The following is a 5,162-nucleotide window of genomic DNA, read 5'->3' as shown; positions in this document are numbered from 1 at the left end:
GCTGCAAGCCCACTGCGCTCTTTCCCTGTTCCTTCCTTTGAGAATCTGCAACACTTACTGCGGTCCTTCCTGGGGGTGCTGGACACGCAGATGAAACAGTGGGATTTACATAGTGGGTCTGAGATGCTCACCATTTCAGGGATGTTGATGCCAGGAAGAGATCTGTTCTGTGGTTGAGGTGGACAGGTGGGTGCTTTGGAAATATCCATCAAAGCCTACTCATCCTTGAAATGTCTCAGACTTTGCTTTTCTCACCCCTGGAATTACCAGGGTAGATATTTATCACCTGGACTTCTGAAATGGTCACCTCTCTGCTGCCCCGTCACATGGTTGTCCTCTTCCCAGGCCACCTGTCCTAGTTGTCCAGGACCGTTCGTCTTTCGCTCACACGGATTTTCCTCATTGTCCTGTGTTCAGCAGCCTCCCCCGCTTCCTATGCACTGGAGCCCAGAGTCCTGTCCTCAGCCTGGCATTCAGACCTTGGCCACTCCATTCTCATCATTCTATCCTGTACCCCTAACATGTGCTTCCAGAAACAGCCAGGCTGTCCTCCTTGCCCCTGATATCGTCCTGCCAGCAGCCTGTAGAGTTTCCTCTCCTGATCCCTTGGTTGTCTCTCTCTGTCCAGTAGCTGCCCACGGGGTAAGAACTGTGCTCAGGGCTGGTCTCATCTCTTCCTGGAGCTTCGCCAGCCTCTGCTGGTCTCCCTCCTCCAGATCCCGATCCTTCGAGCACACGTGCACTGCTGTCAGCTCCAAACATTCTTCTAAGCACATAGAGCTTTCGCTCTCGCTCTCGCTCTTGCTGACCTCACAGCAGTTCTACAGTGTAGCTGTCAATCCCCCGTACAGATAGGGGAACAGAAGCTCAGCGGTTAAACCAGTTCCCAAGAGCCAGGCACACCCTCCAGCACTGTGCCCTGGAGTAGTGAGTACCTGAGCCCGGCAGGCGGGCGGCTGTTCATCAAATCCATGGTCAGGGAAGGCCTGACTGACGTGATCTGAAAGAAGGGTGGGGTCATGTGGATGGGGAGTTGGGGAAAGCGTTCTGAGCAGAGTCAGGAATATACTCATTGTGTTTGACAAACAACAGAGCGGTTTTGCTGCAGTGAGCGGGGTGGGAGGGCATGTGCGGTCAGAGCCGTGTCTGGGACCAGACTTTGCCTTTTACCTGCTTTAGAGGCAAAATCACTACTGCCTGATGCCTCCTGGGTTTCCCGAAGCTTCGTAGTCACAGGTCTGTGAAAGGCAGCTCTGTGTCAAGGTACTAGATGATTTGAATAAGTTAGAATCAATGCTTTTTAAGCACTTGTTCCATGAGGCCTTCTGGAATAAGACATGGTTTTAATGTAGTTAGTTGGCTTTAGCTCTCACCTGATAAGGTCAGGCCCACCCATCGTCATTCCAAACCATTTGATTAACTTAGTTGGCTGATTGGTAACCTAATCATGGGAAAGAAATCCCATCATGTTGACAACTTACGCTCACGCTGAAGGGAAGGGCTTACACAGGGTTCATACCTTGGAGGCAGGGGTGGGAATTCTGCCTTGCACCGGCTTCATTGGTGTTTACTGCCCATTTTGGTTCATCCATCTTATTCTCCAGCCTTGATTTGAACTAATTTCTTAATTATTATCTCTATGTTCAAAATTAAGGTTTACTTTCCGTTGTCAAGCAAAACTACCCTTGGATGTACTCAAAAGACTGAACCTCAGGCTCCTAAGGCTGTGTGAGAAATGAAGTTCTATGAATATTTGGAGACAGAGGAGGCAGCTTTATTGGAGTGAGAGAATAACACTAAGTTTTATAAAAGACTAGAGGGCCCGGTGCACGAAATTCGTGTACAGAACGGGGAGGGGGGGGAGGAGGGACCTCAACCCAGCCTGCACCCACTCTCAATCCTGGACCCCTCGGGGAATGTCCAACTGCCTGTTTAGGCCCAATCCCGCAGGGATTCCTGTGGGATTGGGCTTTATCCAGCAGTCAGACATCCCTCTCGCAACCCAGGACGGCTGGCTCCTAACCGCTTGCCAGCCTGCCTGATAGCCCCCTAACCACTTGCCTGCCTGCCTCATCGCTTCTAACTGCTCGTTTGCCTGCCTCATCGCTTCTAACTGCTCGCCTGCCTGCCTCATTGCCCCTAACCACCTCTCCCTCAGCCCTTGCTGCCGTGGACATGACGGCTGTCCAGTCTAATGAGAGTGTTACACTTTTATTATTATAGATAGATAAGTAGAATTCCAAAAGATCTTAAAAAAAACATTCATCCCATATTTCCTACGGTGTGTGCGCAATATCTTTTTAGCCTGTCATTTCCTTACCCGTCATCAGTAGAGGGCATTGGCTTCCTGGTCATGGGGGCTTTGTTTTACCCAATTGACATTTCACAGCTGTGAAAACTGGCCACTGAAAATCAGGGACTGAAATCTTAAAAAAATGCTTATAAAAAATGAATATGGTTTTTATCTTCCAATTTACTTTTCCTTTAAACACACATAAATCACAGTTTTCCATTTCCTCTCCTTCACTATATTATGATTGGGGTGCTGACCGAAAACATTTTTCATAGATCCTGGGATATATTTTATTGTCTAGTTGCCACATTCCTGAGCATGGTAAAATCTGCACTAAAACCACTTTTAATGACGTTTCCATTTATTGGACTGTCTGCATTAGAAGTTTTTGTTCTCTAAGAGAAAATGAGTTTGTATTTCCCATACTTCTTTTCCTACCAAAATACTCATCCTGATTATTGGTAATTATTTGTTTAATGTCGGTATTTTCATTCAGACTACCAAATGCAGAGCCTAGTACAGTGCCTGGTCTATAATAGCTCTGAAAATTTTGAATAAATAAATGAATATCCCGTTTAATCTAACTACCACTCATTTTCTAGTAACTTCTCAGGTTTCAAGTTTCTGTTTTTCTTTGTTTGCTGTCCAGGACGAGTATGCTTATCCTTTAGGTCCATCTTAAATGTTCCCCTTTGAAACTTTTTCTAGCTCAGAAGACATAATTCATGGTTTTTTCCTTTGTGTTTATAGCACTTTTTGCTTGGTCCTTTTACATGTTTGTTGGTTCTTATGGGTCCTCTTCAATATAGTATGAGTTGCTGGAGAGCAGGTAGCAGGTCTTACCCATCTTATATCATCAACATCTAATACTGCGTGGCTCATGCTTAGTGATCAATACATGTTTGAATCAGAGCCCTTTACAACACCGGTTTTTTCAAATAGGTAATATATGCACAAAACAGGAAGAGGGTGTGCAGAGAGAGCTTACCTCCCCTATCCTGTCCCCAGCCATCTACTTACCAACTTCGCACCACACCTATGGACTTTAGGTTTAATAGATCTAACCCCATCAACATTTTCAAACCGAGGTGTCTCAGAGGGTGATCTTATCCAATCAGCCAAGATACTATGGAGGAAAGAAACCCAAGTAGAGTCCAAATGTCCATGTCCTAATTTGGGATTGCCACTAACTAGCCTTGCCCCTTAAATTTTAGAAAAGTCATTTTTATCATCTGGGCTTATATGGAGGTTACCTATTAAACTGTAGGATGTATTAAATATTAGTTAACAGCTTGACTTTAGTAGCTGCTACCTACCACATTATTATTAAGCTCATATTCGTTGGCCCCCTTTTACCCGTTTTGTTTATAGAACATATTGGTGTATAATATGTGACCTAAAGATTTGTCCATAGATATAGCCTTTTCTAAACTTAACGTGGTTTCTTTAAAAATTGCTCAAAATTATTCTAATCAATTAGAACTTATTAGATGTCATGTTGGCTGGCAGTTTTCTCTTTTGTCTGGGTCCTTTTATGGAAAGCTATTTATAGTTTTTGATCCTACCATGAAATCATGCTGTGTTTGATGGCAGCCTGTTGTTATGGAAATTGCTGGGACATGATGACAAATGCAGCCTTTAAGTTTTACCCCCGGACTAAGCAGGCAAGAAGATGAGCTAGAAGAGGCAGCCTTGGATGACCAGACAGTGCCTGGGAGTAACTGGCAAAGCCAGTGAGAACACGTATGAAAGCTGCGAATTGTGGGTAGGTAGAGAGCAATCCTGAGACAGTTGCCTAGCAACTTACAGGCCTTCCGGGATAGTTGGGATGAGCGGAGACATTGGTGCTGCCACTTTGAGGGAAAGGGAGACAAGTGCTTGACTCTGGAGCCACCGCGGCTTTCTGAGGAAATGTAAGAGGCGTTCTGCTGTCAGCATAGCTGTGCAATTCTTCTCTAATGTCTCTTCCTTGGGTTCGGGAACAAATCGCCTTTTTTCTCCTTTGCCCGAGTTTTTCAGTCCAAAATCAAATTGGATCACACGCACAAAACAGTATTGGTACATGTCATTGGGTGGGTGGGTTTTTGTGCCGTGTTCCTTGGCACCCCAGGAGTTCTGGACACCCCTTCCAGAGCCCACCACAGCCGTGGGTGGAGGGAGGAGAGTGCAGGCAAGTCCCGGTTCACCTAGAGACCCTTGCTGACCTTTGTGGCTTTAAATACTTCCTTTGACTAAAGGACTCTCCGGGTTAGGGTTGGTTAAACTCAAAGGACCGTTATAATAGATCATCTCCCAGGGCTCACTCTAACAAACATGTCATAGTCTTTTCATTGAGAACTTTTCCAAGTTTTCATTATGCCTTACCACCACAGGAGATGACCAAATAATGGAACATCTCAGTAGAAATTGAAATAGCAGGTTTTGGTTATCACATCGGTTACTGTTAAAAACACGGTGAAATCATTTGGTAGGGTGTTCTAAGTACCAATTTTTTTACCTGAAATTTGCCAAGCAACTTTTGATCCTCCTTGACAATATTTTTTGTCATTTTGGGTTCGGGGTGCTGATGTGATGACTTCTAATGCCATGTAATTCCATTTGTGGGTCAAATACAGATGGATCCTTTCGATGGCGGGGTTGACGGTGCAGCTGGATTGAAAGCCCTCTGAATTCAGTGTGGATTGGAAAGCGTTTGCTTAGGGTCACAATATGCCTGTGACTAAGAAAGGAAGTCAGTTTGCAAATAGATTTTTCAGAATGTGCTTGGTGATTTGTCACAGTCACCGGCAGAAGCCCACACCCAAGTATCTGATCTTCCATAGTGCTCTGTGCCGGTCTGTCTGGGAAAATGCGTGTCATAATCAATCTC

At 45.1% G+C, this 5,162-nt stretch overlaps 1 protein-coding gene across 2 annotated transcripts in view; it reads left to right on the top strand.

Annotated features, from left to right (window-relative positions):
* TDP1 (tyrosyl-DNA phosphodiesterase 1) overlaps window positions 1-5,162 on the top strand; it is a 61,013-nt gene that overhangs the window by 35,983 nt on the left and 19,868 nt on the right. The window lies entirely within an intron of this gene.

The sequence above is a fragment of the Myotis davidii genome, unplaced genomic scaffold (assembly GCF_000327345.1).
Source record: "Myotis davidii unplaced genomic scaffold, ASM32734v1 scaffold732, whole genome shotgun sequence".
NCBI classification, from domain to species: Eukaryota; Metazoa; Chordata; class Mammalia; order Chiroptera; family Vespertilionidae; genus Myotis; species Myotis davidii.
The sequence above is the reverse complement of the archived record's forward strand: the minus strand, read 5'-3'. Positions and strand labels throughout refer to the sequence as shown.